The sequence below is a fragment of the Ovis aries genome, chromosome 2 (genome assembly GCF_016772045.2).
Source record: "Ovis aries strain OAR_USU_Benz2616 breed Rambouillet chromosome 2, ARS-UI_Ramb_v3.0, whole genome shotgun sequence".
NCBI lineage: Eukaryota > Metazoa > Chordata > Mammalia > Artiodactyla > Bovidae > Ovis > Ovis aries.
Genome location: NC_056055.1, coordinates 23,190,944 through 23,215,865, shown reverse-complemented (window position 1 = coordinate 23,215,865; position 24,922 = coordinate 23,190,944). Strand labels below are relative to the sequence as shown.

General features: G+C 43.8%; 1 protein-coding gene and 1 long non-coding RNA gene across 20 annotated transcripts in view; one reads left to right on the top strand and one right to left on the bottom strand.

Moving 5' to 3' along the window:
- Positions 1-23,129, bottom strand: part of SPIN1 (spindlin 1) — an 82,019-nt gene extending 58,890 nt beyond the window's left edge. For 3 of the 19 annotated variants that reach the window (XM_042242962.2, XM_027964174.3, XM_027964176.3), the window contains exon 1: positions 21,798-21,890. The gene's annotated coding sequence lies outside the window, so the exon portion shown is untranslated. Of the gene's footprint in view, positions 1-18,910; positions 19,109-19,466; positions 21,233-21,797; positions 21,891-22,622 lie in introns of those variants that run through there. The other 16 variants (XM_060409020.1, XM_060409028.1, XM_060409018.1 and 13 more) reach the window with 11 other exon arrangements.
- Positions 22,040-24,337, top strand: LOC121818600 (uncharacterized). The gene is made up of 2 exons (XR_006058582.2): positions 22,040-22,129; positions 22,443-24,337. It is a non-coding gene; the product is annotated as an uncharacterized LOC121818600 (long non-coding RNA).
- Positions 24,338-24,922: the final 585 nt, after the last annotated feature.

Below are 24,922 nucleotides of genomic sequence, written 5' to 3'. Positions count from 1 at the left end.
GGCAAGTATTACAGATGTTCAAATGCCTTTTTCAACTTTTCTACATGTTTGAAAATTTTCACAATAAAATGGTAAGAGAGAGAAAAAGATTCAACAGTTTCAGATTTTATAAATCTGGAAAGAAAAAGCATTGGTTTACAACTTAAAAACTTCCTAAGTACCTAAACGAATTTACTAGAAAGTCCAGTCAATGGATGGCAGGTAAAACCAGCACTCCAGGCCTCCGGTGCTGACATACCTTTGGCTAAAACTTTAAGATTAAAATGAAGGGCTCAATTTGAACACAACATCATTAACTACCCAGTGTTTGGCTACAGTATATACCAAGAGTATACTTGGAAGGCCTTCAGAGCCCCAAACTATCAATATAAACAAAACCATTAAAACAGTCTAAATCACTAGACATCTAAACACCAAGTTCTAATATAAGAGCTCTTAAGCATGGACAAAATTCACAAGCACCATGAACTTGGACAAGGGAAAAATCTTATCTTCATTTTCCTTTTACTTCCATCATGTGTATGAAACACAATATTATTTGAGTATCCCTGATTTTCTCAAACAATAGAAATCACAGATCTTTCCAACCCTCACTGCATATGTTACAGATCTCAAAATAGCTTTAAAGCTCATGCACTCCTTCTAAATTAAGTTGCATGGCCTGCCACAGAACAGACATGACCAGAGCCATCAGGGAATTAGTCATCCAACTATGAAAACAGAATTGGTGACTGCTGTAAAACAAAGAGTTTGGCTGGCCTTCGTCCCAGTTCCTAGGAAGTACCTTCTAAATCCTTGGAATGTACTTAGTAACAGGAGTGCTTTTGATTTATGATCCCCTAGATAGTTTGTGCTAACAAGATGACTCACCAAAAAGATCAACTAGGGGATTAGAGAATTGGGATTTTGAATCCCCTGACAAGTCAATTTTCAAGGAGAGACGCTAAAGATTGAGCTCAACCTTATGGCAAATGATTCAATCAGCCATGCTTACATAACAAAGCCCCAATAAACACTTTGGACAGCCAAGCTTCCCTGGTCAGCAATACTCCAGCCCTACACACCATTACATATCCATGTGCAGGTCAGTGAAACTCCTGACTCCACCAGAGAAAACTGAATGATCCCCACTCCGACCATTACAGACCTCGTCCTGTGTGTTTCTTCTTTTGGATGGTCATGGATTTGGATCCTTTTCTGCTACAATGAAACTATATCATAAGGATAGCATTTTCCTGAGTTCTATGAGTTCTTCTAGTAAATTCTCAAATCTGAGGTGGTCATGGGAACCCCTGACTTTGTAGCCCAGGTGGTCAGAAATGTGGATGGCTTGTGGACCCCAAGTTTATTGCTGGTATCTGCAGTGAGGGCAGTTTTATGGAGGACAATGCTTCAGCCTGTAAAGTGTAGCCTCACTCTGAGTAGCTAGCATGTTAGGATTATATGCACTGACCCACAGATCTATAATGCTCTCCTGTATTCCCTATCATAAATTATTTATGGCTCAATATGCTACAGTCCATAGGGTCGCAGAGTCAGACACAACTGAATGACCGAACAACCAACAACAAATGTGAAAGGTCAAAGACCACCTCAATTCACTCTTCCGGTAAGCATCAAGAACTACCATTTCAGCACCTTAAAATATAAAAATTGTTTACCTATATGTCTTATCTGCAACATAATATATTAACAAAAAAGCACTATTACTAAATTAAAGTTTTCATATTTTAGTCAACTATTTAAATGTTTAAATTTATTTCTCCTTTGCTCCCTTGTATTTAACCTACTGTATTCAGAAACATTCTGAGAAGGTATCCATAGGTTTCGCTAGACTGCCAAAAGACCCATGACAAAACCACTCCTGCCTTAAACCACTGGCAAAAAAACAACTCTGAATCTTTGGTGTGTCTTTACAAAGATACACACAGAAATCACTATAAAGAACAGACAACCCTGGTAGTGATGGACTACCATCACTGATGATGGACTGGTAATTTAGACCACTCACCTGAAAGCTAGAATATTTAAATAAAATTTGAAAGAACAATACTAACAAGAACTACTGGGAACCAGGGTTTCTTATAGGAATGGTTAATTCCAGGTAAGGGGGAGGAAATACACGAAGAGCTTGGAACATCTTGCTCATACCAGAAGCCAGGAAATTATCCAACTTAAGAAAGTATCACTGGAGTGGTGTCACAGAGACAAAGGGGGTTCTTTTACACTATTTTCTTGACTTTTATATTGTTCACCCTCTGTATCTGTAACTTCCACATCCACAGATTCAACCTACCTTAGATAAAGAATATTCAAAGGAAAAAAAAATTCCAGAAAGTTCCCCCATAGCACTGGTAACTACTTACACAGAATTTATGTTGCATTTGCAACCATTTATGCAGTACTTACGTTGCATTTGGTATTATAATTTAGAAATGACAAAGTATATGGGAGGACGTGCATAGGTTACGTGCAAAAACTATGTCGTTTTTTGGAAGAGATTTGAGCATCTATGGCTCTCTTCAGGGGATAATCGAACCAATCGCCCACAGATATTGAGGAACAACTGTGTATGACTGAAAATGTCCACAGACCAAAACTTGAAGACACACACTGACATATACCCTAATCACATGCTTGCAGGTATCAAAGAATTTGAAGATAGTGCTTCCAGAGATAGGGCCTTGAGAGGTAAACCCCAAATTTGCAACCACTTTTATCCCTGAGGGTAACGGCCAAGTGTTTGGGGCAGCTAAAGGTAAAAACTTTGCAAGGTGAGGGAACCTCATTCCAAAGGCCAGAACCCAGGGAATACCAAAGAAAGGAGGGGGCTAGTAAATCCATCTCTCTGTAAAATGGAATCCTGAACTGCTCTTGGGATCTGAGGGAATGGTAAGAGACCTAGCTGCAACTCATCTCTACCTTAAAACTTAGCTGAAACTATCCTAAACCACCTGATCCCTCAGATGTCTGCCAGAACAACCATAAACCCTCTCCAGGAATACCATCCCAGAGCCCAAATTATCTCAATTGAAAAAATATAATCTACTACATGCGCAACCATGTAAATTAACCCATAAAGAGACAAAATAAAAACCAGCTGAAACAACAAATAACCACCACCAAAAAAAGCAAGACCCACTAACGTCTAAGGAGCCTCTTGATGAAAGGAAACAGGAGAGTGAAAAAGTTGGCTTAAAGCTCAACATTCAGAAAACTAAGATCATGGCATCTGGTCCCGTCACTTCATGGCAAATGGGGAAACAGTGGACACAGTAGCTGACTTTTTCTGGGATCCAAAATCACTGCAGATGTTGATTGCAGCCATAAAATTAAAAGACGCTTGCTCCTTGGAAGGAAAGTTATGACCAACCTGCTGCTGCTACTGCTGCTAAGTCGCTTCAGTCATGTCCAACTCTGTGTGACCCCACAGACGGCAGCCCACCAGGCTCCCCCATCCCTGGGATTCTCCAGGCAAGAACACTGGAGTGGGTTGCCATTTCCTTCTCCAATGCATGAAAGTGAAAAGCGAAAGGGAAGTCGCTCAGTCGTGTCCGACTCTTTGCGACCCCATGGACTGCAGCCTACCAGGCTCCTCCACTCATGGGATTTTCCAGGCAAGAGTATTGAAGTGGGGTGCCATTGCCTTCTCCATGACCAACCTAGACAGCATGATAAAAAACTTTGCCAACAAAGGTCTGTCTAGTCAAGGCTATGGTTTTCCAGTGGTCATGTATGGATGTGAGAGTTGGACTATAAAGAAGGCTAAGCACTGAAGAACTGATGCTTTAGAACTACAGTGTTGCAGAAGACTCTTGAGAGTCCCTTGGACTGCAAGGAGATCCAACCAATTCATCCTAAAGGAGATCAGTCCTGGGTGTTCATTGGAGGGACTGATGTTGAAGCTGAAACTCCAATACTTGAGTTTTGAAACTCCAATACTTCTCATCAGCCACCTGATAAGAGCTGACTCATTTGAAAAGACCCTGCTGCTACTGCTGCTGCTAAGTCACTTCAGTCGTGTCCAACTCTGTGCAATCCCATAGATGGCAGCCCACCAGGCTCCCCCATTCCTGGGATTCTCCAGGCAAGACCCCTGGAGTGGGTTGTCATTTCCTTCTCCAATGCATGAAAGTGAAAAGTGAAAGTAAACTCTCTCAGTCGTGTCTGACCCTCAGCGACCCCAGGGACTGCAGCCTTCCAGGCTCCTCCATCCATGAGATTTTCCGGGCAAAAGTACTGGAGTGGGGTGCCAGTGCCTTCTCTGGAAAAGACCCTGATGCTGGGAAAGATTGAGGGAAGGAGGAGAAGGGAACGACAGAGGATGAGATGGTTGGATGGCATCACCAACTCAATGCACATGAGTTTGGGTGGACTCCGGGAGTTGGTGATAGACAGGGAAGCCTGGCGTGCTGCGGTTCATGGGGTCGCAAAGAGCTGGACACGACTGAGCGACTGAACTGAACTGGGCTGTTGGCTACTGCAGTTACAAAATTATCCTTTAAAGTAAATTATGGGAGGAAGGCTACAGGAATAAATAGCTAAATGCAAAAATATCTGCAACTATCACGTTTGAAGTGATTAAAAATAAGATATAAAACTCTGGTAGAAAACTACCACAGAACCAGATTTTCCAGAAGTGAAAAAACACAATAAACTCAATGGACAGATTATCAGTAAGCTAGTCTCAAGCAGCAGCAGACTCGTTAAAAATTAGTGAACAAAGGGAGATCAGAAGAAATATCAGGAATGAAGCATGCAAAGGGTAAATAAAACATCAGGAAAATCTCACAAGTGTTTTAATGGCATGGAGGGTTGGGAGGCAGGGCAGCAGAAATACATTAAAAGACAATGACTGCAAACATCTCAAAAGAATAAAAAGCATTACCGTAGATTCAGTAAGACCTGTAAACACAAAACATAAATTAAAAAATACATAAAATACAAAATACAAAAATTACAAAATATAAACACACAAAATATAAATTTAAAAAATCACAAAAACTGTTCAAAACGAAAGACCAAATTAATAAAAAGCATGAAGTAAAAAAGATTCTATCCATGACAGCAAATACTAAACTGACAGTTTACTTGAGAAAAAAAAAAAATGAAAGCTGAAGATGTAATTCAGTAACTTCTTTCAACACCTTAGAAGAAAACCAACAAGTTAAAATTCCATACATATCAAAAATATCCTTCAAAAAGAAAAGTCAATTTGAGATATTTTTAGACTAACACAAACTCATAGAGTTCACTATTAGGAGTCACACAACAGGGGAGAAACAGAGTGTTCTTCAGACAGAAGTAAAATGAAACTGGAATTGGACTGACTGGAATTACAGCAAGGAATGAAGAGCAAGGAAAAGGATTAAGGTAAACGGCTAGTACTAGGGGACTCCCTGGAGGTCCAGCGGTCAGGACTTTGCCCTCCAATGCAGGAGACATGCGTTGATTCCTTGTCACTGAACTAAGATCCCACATGCCGTGGGACAACTAAGACCGCTCGCTGAAACTAGTGAGGCTGCACGCCCCAAATGGAGAAAAGTCCACAGGCAGTTACGAAGAGCCCGCCTGCGGCAGCAAAGATTCCACATGCCGCAACCAAGATCTGACACAGTCAAATGAGGGGTTTTTAAAAATAATAAATAAATGGCTATTACCATACAAATTAATAATGTGTGAGATAAAATATACAGAGTTAAAATAGCACCAACTGAGCTACATAAGTGAAAATAAAATAAATGGAGTTTCAGCGTCCACAAAGAGGGGGAAACGACCAAAAGTTAGATTTTGACAAGTCAAAGATGCATGTTTTAAGTAACCTTGAGGTTAGCAGAGTTAAAAAAAAAAAAAAAAACCAAAGAAATGAGGGAAAAGACATAAAACAGGCACAATTAACAGAAAACACGAGAACATATTTAAACCCACTGGAGAAGGAAATCGCAACCCACTCCAGTATTCTTGCTTGGAGAATCCCATGGATGGAGGAGCTGGTGGGCTACAGTCCACAAGGTCGCAAAGAGTAGGACACGACTGAGCAACTTCACTTTCATGTCAGTCATTTTGTTAAATATCAATAGACCAAACACTCCACAAGAAATATTGTCAGACTAGATTTTTTAAATCCCAGCTATGTATTGTTGACAACAGAAAAATCCATGGAAAGTATGCAGAAAGACTGCAAGTACAAGTTATAAAAACCAAAAGGCACACACTATACCTGCTCATCAGAGAAAAGATAATGCAATTACATTAATATCAAGCTAATCAAACTTCACCTCTAATAATACTTTTGCCTTAAAGGACACATTATTTTAAAAGACTCAATGGTGAGGAAAATATACAATGTTAAGCATGTATACACTTAGTAACATAACCACAAAATAGATAAAGCAAAAATTATTAAGGAGATACCAATACATTTGTCTTGATAACCAATACAACCAGTAAACTGAAGGGATAAAAGGACAAGAAGAATTTAACACAACCAGCAGAGCTGACTAACAAATATAAAACAAATGTTCAAGCACATTCTTTCCAAGCACACACAGGTCATTTACAAAAACTGATCAGAGCAGTGACGTTGCACACAGCAGGCAGAAAGGACATGCTCGCCCGCACTACTCCCTCCTCTTCCTCTACTCCGTATTTGTGGTAGCAGCAGCAGTGTCCATGCTCTAGTCGCCAACAAGTAGCTCTTTGTCTGCGCACAGGAGCTACACACTCTCCAGGTGAGCAGCCAGGAGACAGTCGCCCAGATCAAGGCTCATGCAGTCTCTCGCTGGAGAGCACTGCTCCAAAAGATCCAGTCCTGCTCCTGGCAGGCACGCCCGAGAGGATGAGCGTACCCTGGGCCAGTGTGGGTTAGAGGTTCTGAGCACTCTGCAAGTAGCCAGCCTCATGCTTGGTCCATGGGTCCCTGGCCCCTGCTGGGGAAGTAAGGGTCAGACTCCGAAGGTGCCAAACAAGAGGAAAAGGAGACAGACTGAGCCAAGAAGCCTACGCAGTAGAACCAGCACTGTCAGTGTTGTGCCCATTTTGGGCAAGAAGGGCCCCAATGCCAACTCTCAAGTCCTCCATAATCTTGGCTTTCTCTAATAAAGCCACTTAGCCCAATCATATTAAAAAAAAAAAAAAAAAAGAACCTGATCAGATTGTATGTTAGGCCATAAAGCAAGCTTCAAAAAAATGTCATAAGCTTTTAATTATATAGTATTCTGACCACAAAGGAATCAAAACAGAAATCAAAAAAAAAAGCACATAGAATACAGAAGATTCTTAGAGCAAAGAAACTATTCTGTATGTAATTATAATGGTGGATACACATTACAAATGTAAAGGCTCCCAGACTATATAAAACCAAGAGTGAACCCTGGTGGTCCAGTGACTAATACTCCATGTTCCCAACACACGCAGCCCAGGTTTGGTTCCTAGTCGGGGAACTAGTACTAGATCCCACATGCCACAACTAAGAGTTAGCATGACACAGCTAAAGATCACGCACGCATCACTGAAAATGGAAGATTCGCATGCCGCAACTAAAACCTCGTACAGCCAAACAAACAAACAAATACATTTTTAAAAAGAACAGAGAACCCTATGTGACCCTGGATGACAATGACGTCAACGTAGGTTCATCCACTCTAACAAATGTACAATCTGGTACAGGATGTTGCTGATAGGAGAGGCTGTGCTTGTGTGGGATCAGGGGGTACAGGGAACTCTGTACTTTCTACTCAGTATTGCTGTGAACCTAAAGCTGCCCTTAAAAATAAAAGTGTATTTGGAAATAAGGAAAAAAAAGTTTACCTACCTGGCAGGCTAGGTTAATAAGTATGCTATGATTACAAATAACTCTCAAAATCTTGGTTGCTCAAGACCAAAGAAATTCCCACTTCCTGCCTTCTCCCTTTTCTCCCCTCTTGCCTCCTCCCACACCCTCAGCTCTCAGTTTGCACTAGACACATAAAGACCTGCACTGCAAGAAGCTCCGCTTGTAAACATGATCACTGGCAAGAGGGAGGGAGCATGGCAAATCTCACCACTAGTCTTAAAGCCTGTGTGACAAGTCTCTTCAGCTCACACTTCACTGGCCAAGACAAATCACATGACTACTTAACTTTGGAGGCAGAAACTAAAAGCAAAAATACTGCCACATGCTCTCAGAAAAGATTTAAACTTAATACTGTTGAGGATGTGGAGTCACAAGAATGCATTCACCAGAAAAGAAACTGATAGGTATACCCACACTGAATGTTTGGCATTATCTAATACTGAACATAGGCATAAAAGACCCAGCAATTCTACTCCTAAGTCTACCCAACAGAAAAGCAACCAAGAGACATGTACCTGAATGTTCAGAGCACATCCACTTACCCAAGCCCCGTGACACTCATGAAATGAGCCTCCTGGATCACTTATTATCAGGAGATGCTTGGTTCTAAATCCAACATGGCCCTTGCCCTAGACCAATACTTCCCACAGGCTGTTCTAGCCAATGACTGGCCATAGGTAGGATGCTAAAGAATGCCTGTTTCAGCAGGACAAGGGACTCCTCTGGTCCCAACTTTGGCTAGAGGACATGTCACTGGCCTTGCTAAAACTTTCTTAGAACAGCACTTAAGTCCTAAGTTACCAGACATTTTCTTCAATTTCTTTCTCTTCCACATGCATCAGACCTGCAAGGGGCTGTTCACTCTCTCACAAGTATTTCTCCCAATACTGCAAAACCTAATCCAAACTTCCTTTCTTGTCCTTGGGGGAAACTGAACAGTCTCAAAGTGGGAACAACCTAACATTTATCAGCAGGAGAATGAAGAGCCATGGATAATACATGAGTAAATCATTAAATTCATAAACCACAACTATACGTGACCTTGTGAATGAATGACAAAAATGAGTAACAGCTGCATGGGTAGTATGTCACAAACCACAGATTTGTAATTACTTCTGTACTTTCAGTATATTTCACTGAAAAAAAAAAACAAAGGTAAGACTCTGAGAAGTCAACTGTCCTTAAACCAAAAAGGGAATTGGCTACTATTAATCAGATACAACCGCTATGGAGAACAGTGTGGAGGATCCTTAAATAACTAAGAATAAAAGTATCATCCGTGCGTACTCAGTTGTGCCCGACTCCTTGCGCCCCAATGGACTGCAGCCCACCAGGCTCCTCTATCCATGAAACTTTCCAGGTAAGAATATCGGAGTGGGTTGCCATCTCCTCCAGAGGATCTTCCTGACTCAGAGATCGAACCAGTGTTTCCTGAGTTTCCCACATTAGCAGGCAGATTCTTTATCACAAAGCCACCTGGGAAGCCCAAAGGTGATGCTGAGGGTGATGAGGGCCAAAGGAAACAGTGATTCCTTCCTCTTTTTCTCCCTCCCTCTCTCCCGCTTCTTACCTTCACCTTAGTATCCATCTGAGTAGACATCAACGCTACTCTCAAAACTACCATATATGACTCAGCAATCCCACTACTGAGCATACTCCCTGAGAAAACCATAATTCAAAAGGCCACATGTACCCCAATATTCACAGCAGCACTGTTTACAACAGCAAGGATGTGGAAGCAACTTAGATGTCCATTGACAGATGAATAAATAAAGATGTGGTGCATATTTACAATGGAATATTACTCAGCAGCCATAGAAAGGATCAAAATTGGGTCATTTGTAGTATGTGGATGAACACAGAATCTGTCATACAGCAGAGGGAAGTTAGAAAAACAAACATCATATATACATGGAATATACATCGAATCTAGAAAAATGGTACTGAGGAACCAAATTGCAGAACAGGAACAAAAATGCAGATGTAGAGGATGGACTTTGGGTGGGTGGGGGGTGGACTGAGAGAGTCACGCTGACATATACACACTACCATCTGTACGACAGCTAGCTACTGAGAGGCTGCCACAGAGCACAGGAAGCTCGACTTGGAGCTCGGCAATGACCTAGACGGGTGGGACGCAGTGGGTGGGAGGGAGGCTCAGGAGAGAAGGGATACATGCATACTTACAGCTGATGCACGCCTTTCTATAGCAGGAACTACAGAAAGTTGTAAAGCAACTATACTCCAATTAAAAAATGAGAACAGAGCATAAGCAATTTATATTTCAGTGAAACCACTTTCCAAAAAATTCTACCAAATTATAGTCCCACAGTTATGTAAATTATTTATTTATTTAAAGGTAATGCATTTTAAGTGAACACTACTTTATGGGCTAAAACTTGTGGTGAAGAGTAATTATGAAGAGAAAGCACGTAAGATTGCTTTTATCTCTTACTGATTCCATTTAAAAGATTCATGAGATTAGATCTGATAGAGTGCCTGATGAACTATGGACAGAGGTTTGTGGCACTGCAGGGATCAAGACCATCCCCATGGAAAAGAAATGCAAAATGGCAAAATGGCTGTCTGAGGAGGCCTTACAAATAGCTGTGAAAAGAAGAGAAGCAAAAAGCAAAAGAGAAAGGGACCGATATATCCATTTGAATGCAGAGTTCCAAAGAATAGCAAGGAGAGATAATAAAGCCTTCCTCAGTGATCAATGCAAAGAAATAGAGGAAAACAACAGAATGGGAAAGACTAGAGATCTCTTCAAGAAAATTAGATACCAAGGGAACATGTCCTGCAAAGATGGATTCAAATAAAGGACAGAAGTGGCATGGACCTAACAGAAGCAGAAGATATTAAGAAGAGGTGACAATAATATACAGAACTGTACGAAAAAGATCTTCACGACCCAGATAATCACGATCGTGTAATCACTCACCTAGAGCCAGGCATCCTGGAATATGAAGTCAAGTGGGCCTTAGGAAGCATCACTATGAACAAAGCTAGTGGAGATGATGGAATTCCAGTTGAGCTATTTCAAATCCTAAAAGATGATGCTGTGAAAGTGCTGCAATCAATAAGCCTGCAAATTTGGAAAACTCAGCAGTGGTCCCAGGACTGGAAAAGGCCAGTTTTCATTCCAGTACTTTAGAAAGGCAAGGCCAAAGAATGCTCAAACTACCCCACAATTGCACTCATCTCACACGCTAGTAAAGTAATGCTCAAAATTCTCCAAGCCAGGCTTCTACGGTCCGGCATGAACCGTGAAATTCCAGATGTTCAAGTTGGTTTTAAAAAAGGCAGAGGAACCAGAGATCAAATTGCCAACATCCACTGGATCACTGAAAAACAAAGAGTTTCAGATAAACATCTATTTCTGCTTTACTGACTATGCCAAAGCCTTTGACTGGGTGAATCACAATAAACTGTGGAAAATTCTTCAAGAGATGGGAATACAGACCACCTGACCTGCCTCTTGAAAAATCTGCATGCAGGTCAGGAAGCAACAGCTAGAAATGGGCATGGAACAACAGACTGGTTCCAAATAGGAAAAGGAGTACGTCAAGGCTGTATACTGTCACCCTGCTTATTTAACTTTTATGCAGAGTACATCATGAGAAACGCTGGGCTAGAGGAAGCACAAGCTGGAATCAAGATTGCCGGGAGAAATATCAATAACCTCAGATATGCAGATGACACCACCCTTATGGCAGAAAGTAAAGAAGAACTAAAGAGCCTCTTGATTAAAGTCAAAGTGGAGAGTGAAAAAGTTGGCTTAAAGCTCAACATTCAGAAAACTAAGATCATGGCATCCGGTCCCATCACTTCATGGCAAACAGAGAAACAGTGGCAGACTTTATTTTGGGGGATTTCAAAATCACTGCTGATGGTGACTGCAGCCATGAAATTAAAAGACGCTTACTCCATGGAAGAAAAGTTATGACCAACCTAGATAGCATATTCAAAAGCAGAGACATTACTTTGCCAACAAAGGTCCATCTAGTCAAAGCTAAGGTTTTTCCAGTTGTCATGTATGGATGTGACAGTTGGGACTATAAAGAAAGCTGAGCAACGAAGAATTGATGCTTTTGAACTGTGGTGTTGAAGACTCTTGAGAGTCCCTTGGACTGCAAGAAGATCCAACCAGTCCATCCTAATGGAAATCAGTCCTGAATACTCATTGGAAGGACTGATGTTGAAGCTGAAATGCCAATACTTTGGCCACCTGATGTGAAGAACTGACTCATTTGAAAAGACCCTGATGCTGGGAAAGGTTGAAAGCGGGAGGAGAAGGGGATAACAGAGGGTGAGACGGTTGGATGGCATCACCGACTCAGTGGACATGAGTTTGAGTAAACTCCCGGAGTCAGTGATGGACACGGAGGCCTGGTGTGCTACAGTCCATGAGCTCGCAGAGTCGGACACAACTGAGCAACTGAATTGAACTGAGTCCATTTAAAGAAAAACTTTTTAAGATTATACAAAAATACCAGGGTCACCAAAAATTACCTATTATAACCCAATGATTAATTCTAAATAAAAAAGAACATTTAACAGACCTTCCAGCCCAAGATGGAATTGTCAACACAGCATTTACAGATCCCAGTTCAGTGTCCTGTCCACATCAATAAATTTGGCCTAACCCAACTTTACATTCCCTCCACCATCATCTCACACCCTTAACATCCATTCCCACAATTATTCCCCAGGCAAACTCTCTTGGAGGGTAGGTCTACCTCTTCATGAATCACACCTGGCACCTCATCCTTTGGGGCCTTCTGGGAGGATTCTAGGTGAAGCCAAATGCAGGTTTTTCAGACAGAGATTAAGTTCAGACAGGGGATGAAAAGGCTGTTTCTAGTAGCAAAGGTAGCCCAACAGAATTTAGGTGTTCAAGATCTCCAGCCAAATCAGAAACTGACCATGTGTCTCTAATCCAATTTTCAGGATTCCACTCCTAATCAATCCAAGTTCTCACCTACTAACAGGGAATTCAATTTGCAGTATTAGGGGAGTCACAGAAGCTTTCAGGTCCCTTATGTGGAACCCTCACTGGGAATTTAAAACCCTGAGCTCATCATTTTGCTTTGTAATGTTTTAACTTGGCCAGGCTAAACTGCATTCCCAGGCTTTCCCTTCTATTTGTTTCAGGACTGGGTGGGCCACAGAGACCACTATGCCGCAGACGGAGGGCATCTGGCAGGACATCTGCACTCACTAACTCCCCATCTGCCTCACTGATGCGAGGCTGCAACAGCTACTCTACCTTCCCCCAGGCTCCCTGGGTCTCTGTCTCCTGGGCCAAGTGTGTGTGGTCAGCTCCAAGACAAAGGCCCAGCTCTTTCGGATGCCCACACAACCAATGTCAGAAGTAACACAACTGACACAGCTTTCCATCCGTCTTGCTGTGGCTTCCAGTCTGTTTTCTCCCCCAAGGCACTTCCACTTTTCTTTCTCAAACTCTTGTCCTATGGACTACAACTCTAACATGAGGCACACAAGCTGCATCGCCAGCTCCTACACTGTATTAACTGAGATCTCTGGATAAGACTATCTGACAGACACCTGGAGAGAAAACCACACATTTAACCGTACAGCCTCAATCTGCCTCTGGACAATGCTAGCTAGGGCCCAGCAGATGTGAGCTGTCAGAACCCAAGAACTGAGCTAAGGACCAGAAAAGCATTGGTAGACAAAAACAATTAAGAATCTCTACTTTCATGAAGCTCAGCCTTTTTGAGAAAACAAAACCTCGTTAAATCATGTGAACAAACGTAACCCTGTAATTTTGATAAGCACTTGGAAGGACAGCAATGTCTCTACTATAAGGACATGACGAAAGTCAAAAAACTTCAAAACCTTCAGAAAATTGATGGTTACTATAAGTGAGTGATGGATATATGGAGATTCTCTATTCTACCTTTATTATAAAATTTACAAACACTTTCATCAAAACAGCTTTCATCAGAAAGTGATGCTTGAGACAAGAAAGACAGACTAAGAAGAACTGAAATATGAACAGAAAAGCATTCCAGGAAGAGGGAAAGAACAAGGGCACACTCCCTAGTGGCAGAGATGACGACGGGCACCGGAGATATGAGAAGCACCTGCGTGGCTGGTGCAACGGGAGAGGCAGGGCAGGTGGGGCCAAGGCCCAGAGGATGAAAATCATGCACACCCTTGAGGCCACTATGAAGCTCTGTCCTTAAAGCAACGGGAAGCCACTGAGAATTTTACCCAAACGGTGATATAATTAGATTTGCCTTTTTTTTAAACAGGTAATTTCTGACACTAACAAATTATAATATAGACATATTTACCTTTTACCCAACAATCTCAGTATCTTGAAACTATATCTGATCAAATACAAAACAATGTATCAAACAAGGTTATTCATTGCAATAATTTTTTAACAGCAGCAGAGTATAAACATTATATACACATTTAGGAAATGAACTACAAGCACAAAAGAGTACTTACCAAGAATATAGAAGTGTATATGAAGTGATCTCCAGAATATATTAAGTAAAAAGGAAGAAACAACAGTGTATACAAGCTTTTTGGAAACACAAACTTTTTTTTTTTTTTTTTTTTTAAGAAAAGCAGGTAAAAAAAATGTTTCCTTATATAGCAAAACTAAGTGGAAAAATAAGCCAGAAATTCAAATGGAGGAGGAGAACCTTTTCGAGACAGGAAAAGAAGGGAAAATGTGAACACACCTTTATAATGCAGATTTGACTGTGGAACTGTATAAATGTTTTACACACAGAAAAAAATACGTTTAGAAAAACATTAAAGCAATCCTTAAATGTTAGGGATTTCATTCAAATAAACCAAACTAATAATCAAATTGATTACAAAATCAGAGAGAAAATGTCTTCAAATAATTCTATATTCAGAATGTAAACATTTTTAAAACAAAGAGAATAAAATAGAAACCTACAATCATTCTACTGTTAAAAAGTTTTCGAACTACTATGCTTATACTGTAGGATAAAGGAAAGTAACTAAAGTTGATAAGAATGCAAATTTTTAACATTAGAGAAGGATAAACTCAAATTAAAAAACCCTATCAAGTTAAATGTGAACTGGAATTAGCAACACAAAATCAAAACTAGTATTTCCCAAGTCTGTCCAATGACAGCAAGGGCATCTCAATGGCAATAAGAACACACAGCACCAGATTTTGGTATCTAAACTCCACTGCCTGATTAAAAAGAGCTAAAAGAACTGGTTGATAGATATTGGGCAGAAGAAGCACAAAGTGAGTTTCAGACACCTTGTAACATGAGCAAGAAACAGTTCAAAGGTTAACAGGGTCACATCCAAGGGAAGAAAACTAGTTTGAAAGCACCAAGCCGTGACCAAACTAGGACAAGCTGAGGAAAAAGAACAATGACCACTTGATTAAGACACACTGCATACATAAAATTCCACAGGTCCACAGGGATCCTAAAGGAGAGGAAGCAAAGGGAAGTACACAGTAACAAATCAACCCTGTACACAGAGAAAAGAACATTCTTACCCTTGTGTCAAGACCTAAAACTCATGCTAGGAATATTAATTTAGATATGATTAGTTAATATATGGATAAGTAGGTCATACAGACTTAAATTTAAGAAAGTGGGGAAAACCAGTAGGCCATTCGGGCATGACCTAAATCAAATCCCTTATGACTATACAGTGGAAGTGAGAAATAGATTTAAGGGACTAGATCTGATAGATAGAGTGCCTGATGAACTATGGACGGAGGTTCGTGACACTGTACAGGAGACAAGCATCAAGACCATCGCCATGGAAAAGAAATGCAAGAAAGCAAAATGGCTGTCTGGGGAGGGCTTACAAATAGCTGAGAAAAGAAGAGAAGCGAAAACCAAAGGAGAAAAGGAAAGATATAAGCATCCGAATGCAGAGTTCCAAAGAACAGCAAGGGATAAGAAAGCCTTCCTCAGCGATCAATGCAAAATAATAGAGGAAGATAACAGAATGGGAAAGACTAGAGATCTCTTCAAGAAAATGAGAGATACCAAGGGAACATTTCATCCAAAGATGGGCTCGATAAAGGACAGAAATGATATGGACCTAACAGAAGCAGAAGATATTAAGAAGAGGTGGCAAGAATATAACAGAACAACTGTACAAAAAAGAGCTTCATGACCAAGATAATCATGATGGTGTGATCACTCACCTAGAGCCAGACATCCTGGAATGTGAAGTCAAGTGGGCCTTAGAAAGCATCACTACGAACAAAGCTACTGGAGGTGATGGAATTCCAGTGGAGCTATTTCAAATCCTGAAAGATGATGCTGTCAAAGTGCTGCACTCAATATGCCAGCACATTTGGAAAACTCAGCAGTGGCCACAGGACTGGAAAAGGTCAGTTTTCATTCCAATCCCAAAGAAAGGCAATGCCAAAGAAGGCTCAAACTACCGCACAACTGTACTCATCTCACACGCTAGCAAAGTAATGCTTAAAATCCTCCAAGCCAGGCTTCAGCAATACGTGAACCATGAACTTCCAGATGTTCAAGCTGGTTTTAGAAAAGGCAGAGGAACCAGAGATCAAATTGCCAACATCCACTGGATCATGGAAAAAGCAAGAGAGTTCCAGAAAAACATCTATTTCTGCTTTACTGACTATGCCAAAGCCTTTGACTGTGAATCACAATAAACTGGAAAATTCTGGAAGAGATGGGAATACCAGACCACCTGACCTGCCTCTTGAGAAACCTATATGCAGATCAGGAAGCAACAGTTAGAACTGGACATGGAACAACAGACTGGTTCCAAATAGGAAAAGGAGTCCATCAAGGCTGTATATTGTCACCCTGCTTATTTAACTTCTATGCAGAGTACATCATAAGAAACGCTGGGCTGGAAGAAGCACAAACTGGAATCAAGACTGCCAGGAGAAGAAATATCAATGACCTCAGACATGCCGGAGAAGGCAATGGCACCCCACTCCAATACTCTTGCCTGGAAAATCCCATGGACAGAGGAGCCTGGTGGGCTGCAGTCCATGGGGTCACTAAAGAGTCAGAAACGACTGAGTGACTTCACTTTAACGCACTGGAGAAAGCAACGCAACCCACTCCAGTGTTCTTGCCTAGAGAATCCCAGGGACAGGGGAGCCTGGTGGGCGGCCGTCTATGGGGTTGCACAGAGTTGGACACAACTGAAGCGACTTAGCAGCAGCAGCAGCAGATATGCAGATGACACCACCATTATGGCAGAAAGTGAAGAGGAACTAAAAAGCCTCTTGATGAAAGTGAAAGAGGAGAGCGAAAAAGTTGTCTCAAAGCTCAACATTCAGAAAACTAAGATCATGGCATCTGATCCCATCACTTCATGGGAAATAGATGGGGAAACAGTAGAAACAGTGTCAGACTTTATTTTGGGGGGCTCCAAAATCACTGCAGATGGTGATTGCAGCTATGAAATTAAAAGACGCTTACTCCTTGGAAGGAAAGTTATGACCAACCTAGACAGCGTATTGAAAAGCAGAGATATTACTTTGCCAACAAAGGTCCGTCTAGTCAAGGCTAGGGTTTTTCCAGTGGTCGTGTATGGATGTGAAAGTTGGACGGTGAAGAAAGCTGAGCGTCGAAGAATTGATGCTTTTGAACTGCGGTGTTGGAGAAGACTCTTGAGAGTCCCTTGGACTGCAGGGAGATCCAGCCAGTCCATCCTAAAGGAGATCAGCCCTGGGTGTTCATTGGAAGGACTGATGCTGAAGCTGGAACTCCAATACTCTGGCCACCTCATGCGAAGAGTTGACTCATTGGAAAAGACCCTGATGCTGGAGGGACTGGAGGCAGGAGGAGAAGGGGACAACAGCAGATGAGATGGCTGGGTGGCATCACCAACTCGATGGACATGAGTTTGAGTGAACTCCGGGAGTTGGTGATGGACAAGGAGGCCTGTCGTGCTGTGATTCACGGGGTCGCAAAGAGTCAGACATGACTGAGTGACTGAACTGAACTGAGGTCATATAGACATACATGTCTGTAACTATATAGACCATCTATAAATAAATATGTAGATCATTTGCAGACAGGTCCAAATAGTAAACCTAAGTTATAAGGATGTAACCATAAGCAAGCTGAACAACAAATATAAGCAAACAAATATAATCTACGTTTAACGAGTTTGTCCTGCCTTTTATTACTACAATCTAAAAACATTTTAAGTGGTATTCAAACACTTCATTAGTCTCTTTATTTACTCCCTCAACATATAGATAAAACAATACCTATGATGAATTGATCCTTTTCTATCACCCACCCACCCCCAAAAAAGTCAACACATTTAACATTTTACTGTCTCCAGACAAACTGCCTTTGCTTCAAATTACTTTATCCTTATTCAACAGGCTAGACTCTTGTAAACTTGAGCTGGAACACTGGTAGATTCCTTCAATCCATCTTTCAGAAGGTTTAATGCCTTTCGATGGCTCCCCGCACCTGCCCATCACCACTACCCTTCAAATAAAACAGCAACCACCTTAATGTGATATGTTGAATTATTTAAAATCTGGCCCCAAATTCATGCCTAGACAGACTGATCATGTCAAACTTAAGTGGTGTCAGCAGTTGTATGATCAACACCCACAGGGAACTTATGATATCCAGAGGCCGTAGGAATCACTCACATGGAAGTAACAGATAACACGGAAGAACTTTTGATTGTAATGGTCTAACATTCTTCATGACTCTGCCTGTTGTTCCTTCATCTAGACTGCTTTCCTCTAACCTATATTCTTAACCCTGCAGGAACATCACCTTCTGTCCATATGCCTGCGTATCTTCCCTACCAAGCTGTAAAGTCTCTAAGGACACATCTTCATGTATCATGCCAAAAAATAAGCACTCAATAAAGATTTAGTTAAAAATTTAACAGAAGCACAACTATGCAACCTATTGTTGAAAAAAAAAATGCTAATAACTATAGCAAAGTTCAAAAGCATGGAGGAGGAGGAAATCAACAATGACTGGCACCAGCTGCTGCATTTCAGGAACTGTACTGGGAACTCTACACATCCGTTTCATTTTACTATTGTAATAGCCTTACATGATAGGTTTCATCCCAGTTTATAGTTGAAGAACAGCACTTAGAAGGGCTATGTGATCAATCAGGTATGTGGCTTTGGACCAGTAAGGAGTGGGGTTGGATTTCAACCCAGACTCTTCAGAGTTGAAGGCCATTCGATCTCCACGTCCAACTCCAGAGCTCACATCTTTTTCACAATGGATTCCCCATTTCCAATTTCTTTTTGTTCAAAGGAAAGAAAAAAACACAATTAAGCATCTAATAAATATAAGCAAGTATTTCCATGATATATATTTTTCTCAACAAATTAGAATTCTGCTAATTCAAAAGAAATATCCAACAACACTGTTATTTTTAATGTCTGCAATAATCCACCATAATTCTTCCAGAACAGTAGTATCCTTTTTATGTGTTTCTAACATACCAGAGGAAAAAATGCTAACAATTAAGGAGTACAGCCAATGGAGTTTAACTGTATACAATCAGATAAGTCATTGGGAAGAGAGAACACTGCATAATTAAATTTCTTCTAGTTAAGATTTCAAATTAATAGCTCATAATTATATCATATCAATACCGTTAAGAGTCAAATCTGAGGTACTCTTTCCCACAGGATGCACAGGCAAACAAAAATCACATCAACCTTCCACTCCAGGATTTACGAGAGTGGTACCATTACCTGTAAGGACATCAATGACCAACATTTCACCATTACCTAGATTTCATGAGTGTTGCTAGATATTACACTAAAAACAACAAACTATACAAGGTGAAATATGGAAAACAATGTTGATACTATTTCTCAGCACCACTAACCGGATACTGTGAATTGTTACCCTGGGGGAAAAGGAAAAGAACAGAACAGTTTCCCAAACTAAGGTGATGAAGGACTCCTTTGATTTTCCTGCAGCATTTCTTAGCATGAGTGTCACAAAGAATACCACCTTAAAAGCTGCTTCATATATATACCCAAAACAAAGTAAATATTATGGCTAGGTTCTGAACTAGTAAATATAGAAACAGTACTGGGGATCATCGAAAATCTTCAAAAAAATAAAATAAAAACTCTAAGTTAATCACAGACATGACTGAAGATCTCTTTCCTTAATTCATTTCACAGCATTCTGAAGTAACCATTTTGCTACTCAAAGAAATTCTATTTTCTCACAAGAAACACACACCTACTATCTTCTGACAAACATTTAACGACCTTTACATGCAATTATCAAGTCAAATCCCATGAACACAGGGGCCTGGTAGGTTAGTCCACGAGGTCACAAAAAGAGTGGGACTCGACTTAGCTGCTCAACAACAAACCAAGTCTGATAATAAAGGTACTGTAAATTGTTAGCTACAATTTTTTGGTATTTGCTTCTTACCCAAGGATTGGGGGAAGGGCAGAAGCGTCCTCATCTCACTTGACCCTCATCTGAAATTTCACAGCCTCTTAAAAGTTCACAACCTCTAAGAACGTTAACAGACTCAATCTGTCCTGGTATACACACCCTCAAGTACAGGTTTAGTTTTCATTTCCTAACAAAGGTATGTAGAAAGCAATTACTGTACTCTCCATCAATCCCTTCAGACCGCAGAGTTCCTTCCAGAAAATTCCAACAGAAGTTATATAGGAATTCGCATTTGGGGAGGTATGTCGTCTTTGGCAGAAGTCATGTTATACAGCGCAATCCTTTAACACTTTAATGTATTGAGGGTTGCTTTTCTGACGTACAGCACATCTGTATTTGCTACTTCAACGTGCATGGAAAACCATCTCCAAAACCAGGAATCCCAACCCAATCATAAAAAAAGCAAATAAGCGTGAAGCAACTGCGTAAACAGATTTGGGGTGCCTATTTCGTGGCATTATGGCTGAGGCCATCACTAAAATTCAACCCGGTAAAGTCGACAACGCATCCCCAACAGGAAAGACGAACAGAGCCAAACCGTAGGCACTGCGCAGTTTCCGCGCCGTGCGATTAATCTCAGCAAATGCTTGCGGAATGCGCTCAAGGTCACTCGTGATGAAAAAGAAAAGTGTGTGTGTGTTTGAGTGTGCGTGTGCAGAAACGCCCGCCGTCGGCTAGTCCCGCGCAGAGCTGCCCAGGGCGCGTGGACAGGCAGCCAAGGGGGCGGGGGAAATGGGGGGGGGGTTACCGAGAGCCCCGAAAAACCACCTTCTCCGCCAAGCCCACTGCTGCAGAACCCCGGGCAGCCAGCCGGGAGGTTACGCCGTCGTAGGTACACAGCCCTGGGTAGAAGAGCAACGCCAGGCCTCCGGAGGGTCCCGATCTCGGAGAACCCCCTCCCCTTTCAGTGGTCAGGTTCCAGCGCCCCTCTAGCTACAGAGACCGGTCCTCCTTTCCACCCCCACCTCCTTCCACCCTCCGCCCCAGCCCCTCCCCAAGCCCCGAGGGCCGTTCCCCTCCCCCATTACATCCCCTCCCACCACCCGGGGGTCCAGCCCCCACCCCCGCCCCAGGGGACTCCTACACCGCCCCCTCAGGCCCCGAGGGTCTCATTCCTTCCTCCCCCGCCCAGGCCGGGTTATGCAACACTCACCCGCCCCGCCCCCCCACGCCAGCGCCCGCCGCATTGCCCCCCTTCCCCGGGCCCAGCCACCCTGCGCCCCCCGCCCGCTCGAGTGCCGAGGCCTCCCGAACAAAGCGCGCGGGGCTGGCCGGCCGGGCCGGGGGCGGCGGCCATGTTGGCGGGGGCGGCGAACAAAGGCGCGCGGCCCGAGCCCGAGGCCCCCGCCCGAAGCCCGGCCGGCAGGGGGCGCTGTACAGGCGCCGCCCGCCGCCCGGACAATGCGCCGCGGCCCGCTGCTCCCCGGGCGCCACCGCCCCTCAACGCGCCCCGCCCGCGGTCCCGCTGCGGCGCCCGCTCCCCGGCGGTGCACAGGCCTCACCTGCTGGCCTCCTAGGCCGCCGTCCGCAGCCCTTGGGCCCTGCCGTCCCGCGCCGCGCTCCCGCCCCGGCCCGACCGAGCCAGACGGCGCCGCCCCGCCCCCGCTCCGCTCCGCGGCCGCCGCCGCCCGCCCCCGACCGCACGGCGCACGCGCACTGCGCCCGCCGACTGCACCGGCAGCGCCACCCGGCCCCGGCCCGACGGGCCGTATTGCGCAGGCGCTCCAGCTGGAGGGCGGGCCCTAGAGGACAGAGGGCGGGGCCTGGCGGCAGGACCCGGCTAGAGGCTGCTCACCTGGCGGCGGGGCGGGACCGAATAAAGGAGGGCCTGGAGGTGGGACGGGGCCTGGTGGTGCAACAGGGCGGGGCCTGGCACCACTCACCTGGTAGCCAAGCACAGCGGACCCGGGCCTGGCGCCGGGGTGGGGCCTGGCAGCTAGGAGGGGCCGGGCGCGGCTCTCACCTGGGGGCGGGGCCTGGCTGGGTCCCAGCCGCGCTCCGAGAGGCGGCATTAAGGGCCCAGAGGCCGGGGGGCCGGGGACGGCGCGAGTTGCGCCGGAAGTCTGGCATCCTTAGAAGTTTCGTTTTCGCGCAGTGGGAGGGTTTTCACCGACTGACTGATCCTCCCTGTCCTTGAATTTAAGCAGCAAGTCGACCTGCGTCGCACACGCCGCCCCTTTGGAAGAAGCGGAATACAGTGACAAGGCCATCCGCTGACAGAGCTGTAGTGGCCGAGGAAACGCAGCACCCAGCGCTGAGGGCTTCCCAGTCGGGCCCCACCGCCGCACTGCGCCACCGCGGCCGAAATTCTGGTCTCGCCCACTCACCTGCCCTACCTGGCGGAGGAGGACGAGCTTTGCAGCGCTTGACAACGCACTCCGTCCTTGCCCGTATTCCGCCCCCTCCACAGACTTGCCAGCTCGCTCGGCTTTCCGCAGAAGACAGGAGCCAGGCACTCTCAGGGTCACTCGCGAACTTGTTTGCCTTCTGTTTCACTCAAAACGCCCTTTGCGTGTCAGCTTGGTTGTTTGCAGGAAGAGGGGGAGAGGAAGGAAGAGTCCGGAACAGTTCTGACTCCTTCAGAGTGCAATGCCCGCAGGCTGTACCCGGGGTCTGAATCCCTACCCCGCACGCCAGCCTGGAGCTCTACCTGCTTCAATCCCAAGACTGGCGCTCACCTCTCCCCTCGTCCTCATACCCCCTCAACTCTCGCCCAGCACTTCCCTCCCCCACTTGCCCGGTGCCCTCCCTTCCCCCAACCCTACCACCACCCGGGCGTCCTCCAGAGAGTCACTGGGCGGACGTGGTTCCTAGAATGCGAAAAGCTTCGTAATAAACCGCCTGCCCCAATGTTGTCGGGTTAAATGACAGGCGTATTATTGGAAAGCGCTCTCTACACCGTAACCTGCAGTCCAATTGTCGCTTAGCATTGCTCTGTGGGATTTTGCTGGCACCTTTTTCTTCCAAGTAAGAGTGATACGTGCCTGCTGAAACAAAGTGCTCATCTCAGATGACACACTTGGCAAGAACTGCAAGTTCACAGGCCAACTAGAGGACCAATTTAGATATACAGATACATACACACAAAAGTGTGTCACTGTACTTACCAATGAGAAAGCGTTGGGAAATAAACTTGCCACAATGTTAGATGTTTATAACCCAGACAGTAGTGGAAAGGGAGAAATTTCCCTCTTGAGTTCTTATGCGGTGGACTAATGACAAAATTGACAGATTAGCAGGAGAAAAACAAATTTGAATGCATGCACATATAGGTCGCATAGAAATTGGATCTATGAGGTGGCCAAAGCAGGCAGATTTTATACTTTTTAGACAAAAAATAAACTTGTGAGTTGACAAATAGGATTGGGATGCTTCATTAGTGAAAAATGTAAACAAAATTTGGGCTTGGGATGGTAAATTTAACATTAACAAGGTTTGTTTATACAGGCTTTTCAGCCCGATTTCCTTGTTTCTGGTGATAAGGATCTCTCTGTAATTTCTGGTACAAGAAAGGTATTTGTTGTTCAGTTGCTCAGTCCTGCCTGACTCTTTTTCGACCCTCCATGGAAAACCAGACCCTCCATGGACTGTTGCTCCCCAGACTCCTCTGTCCATGGGATGTCCCAGGCAAGAATACTGGAGTGGGTTGCCATTTCCTTCTCCAAAGGCAAATTCTTTACTTCTGAGCCACCCTGAGAAAGGTATCGAAACCTTTAAAAGAATGAGGTAGCCCGAGGACACAACCAAATAGGTCCAAGATGGCAGATGAGTTGACTTCCACTAGACCTTGAGCTTCAGTATATGCTCACTGTAACACATCAGCAAGCTAAATGACATACCCACAGGTGCCATAAACAGTTCAAGGGCGAACCATAAAGGTCAAAAAATGGGTGGTGGTCCCTATTCCTGGAAATCCCCACTCCTTCCCCAAAAGAGCTAAAATACTCCTCCCACTCATTAGCTTATGAAATTACCCACCCCTGTAAAAACTGACAAGTCAGTGGAATGTTTCTCTCTAAATAGATCCACTTCTTATCCATCACTTTGTCTCTCACTGAATTCTTTCTGTGATGAGGCATCAAGAACCTGAGTTTCATTAAGTCCTGAGACCATGTGTGTGATCTCAGTTAAAACTGAGTTCAAGTCCCAATCTGAGTTGCATGGTTTCAGCAATTTTCACATGGGAGATTTTTTCCTATTTTTAAGGAGACAGAGGGGAAGGTCAGAGTGTCCCTCTTGCAGTGACCCTTTCTTACATAACTGTGCATGCATGCTAAGTCACTTCAGTCAGGTCTGACTCTTTGCAACCCAATGGACTGTTGCCCACTAGGCTCTTCTGTCGATGGGATTCTCCAGCCAAGAATACTGGTGTGGGTTGCTGTGCCCTCCTCCAAGGGATATTCCCAACCCAGGGATCGAACCCCAGTCTCTTACATCTCCTCCATTGTTAGGTGGGTTCTTTACCACTAATGGCACCTGGAAAGCCTATAAGTAACTTTAATACAAAATAATATTCCGTTGAAGCACATTTGGAGGCAGTCCACTGGGTGCCCCAAAAACCTCAACCAGAAGGCTATGAGTCCCTTCCTTTCCCCTTCTGACTGGAGAGGTCTGGCCACCTTGCTTC